Below are 1,592 nucleotides of genomic sequence, written 5' to 3' on the forward strand. Positions count from 1 at the left end.
GTGGGATCTAAACTGTGGGCCAGTTAGTTTGTGAAGCAACATTGAGTTGGATGTTTATTTGCACAGATTTTTTTTTTAATTTATTTATTTTTGTCTGCGTTGGGTCTTCATTGCTGCATGCACTTTAGTTGCGGCTCTAGGTGCATGGGCTTCAGTAGTTGTGGCATACAGGGTCCGTAGTTGTGGGTCTTGGGCTCTAGAGCACAGGCTCAGTAGTTGTGGCACACGGGCCTAGTTGCTCCGTGGCATGTGGGATCCTCCCAGACCAGGGCTCGAACCCATGTCCCCCGCATCGGCAGGTGGACTGTCAACCACTGCACCACCAGGGAAGTCCCTGCACAGATTTTTTTTGTATCAGTGAAACAACACATCAGAGATAAAAATGTTAACATGGTAGAAAAAAAAGAGATTTTAGTTATTCTGATAATCTGCAAAGTATTTCATCTTCGGATATTTCTGAAAAAAATGATGTGTGCCTAACACTTAGCTTTTGAGTTATCAGATATAAAGATTTTTAAAGTTGGCATTACAAATGTGCTCAAGGGACTTCCCTGTTGGTGCAGTGGATAAGACTCTGCATTCCCAATGCAGGGGGCCCAGGTTCAATCCCTGGTCAGGGAACTAGATCTCACGTGCATGTCACAACTAAGAGTTCACATGCCACAACTAAGGAAGCTGCCTGCCACAACTAAGACCAAGTGCAACTAAATAAATAAATAAACATTAAAAAACAAGAAATGTGCTTACAATGGATATCAATGGGCAAAAATGTAGCTGATCCAAGATTCATGGATTAAATTCAAATATTTACTTATTTGCAAAATAATAGCAGTAGTTTCCTTCAATTCAAAGTACATATGTTTTTAACCTATCCTTCTCAAACTCTTCCAAAGTATAGCAGAGGGAGAAACACTCCCAAACTCATTCTACGAGGCCACCATCATGCTGATACCAAAACCAAAGATGCCACAAGAAAAGAAAACTACAGGCCAATATCACTGATGAACATAGATGCAAAAATCCTCAACAAAATACTAGCAAACAGAAGTCAACAGCACATTAAAAGGATCATACACCATGATCAAGTGGGGTTTATCCCAGGAATGCAAGGACTCTTCAATATATGCAAATCAATCAATGTGATAAACCATATTAACAAACTGAAGGAGAAAAACCTATGATCATCCCAATAGATGCAGAGAAAGCTTTCAACAAAATTCAACACCCATTTATGATAAAAACCCTCCAGAAAGTAGGCATAGAGGGAACTTACCTCAACATAATAAAGGCCACATATGACAAACCCACAGCCAACATCATTCTCAATGGTGAAAAACTGAAACCATTTCCACTAAGATCAGTAACAAGACAAGGTTGCCCACTATCACCACTATTATTCACATAGTTTTGGAAGTTTTAGCCAAAGCACTCAGAGAAGAAAAAGAAATAAAAGGAATCCAAATCAGAAAAGAAGAAGTAAAGCTGTCACTGTTTACAGATGACATGATACTATACATAGAGTATCCTATATATGCTACCAGAAAACTACTAGAGCTAACCAATGAATCTGGTAAAGTAGCAGGATCCAAAAT

General features: G+C 39.1%; 1 non-coding gene across 1 annotated transcript; it reads left to right on the forward strand.

Annotated features, from left to right (window-relative positions):
- Window positions 1–548: 548 nt before the first annotated feature.
- On the forward strand, window positions 549–621 carry TRNAG-CCC (transfer RNA glycine (anticodon CCC)). The gene has a single exon. It is a non-coding gene; the product is annotated as a tRNA-Gly (tRNA).
- The last annotated feature ends 971 nt before the right edge of the window (window positions 622–1,592 follow it).

The sequence above is a fragment of the Lipotes vexillifer genome, unplaced genomic scaffold (genome assembly GCF_000442215.2).
Source record: "Lipotes vexillifer unplaced genomic scaffold, Lipotes_vexillifer_v1.1 scaffold58, whole genome shotgun sequence".
NCBI classification, from domain to species: domain Eukaryota; kingdom Metazoa; phylum Chordata; class Mammalia; order Artiodactyla; family Lipotidae; genus Lipotes; species Lipotes vexillifer.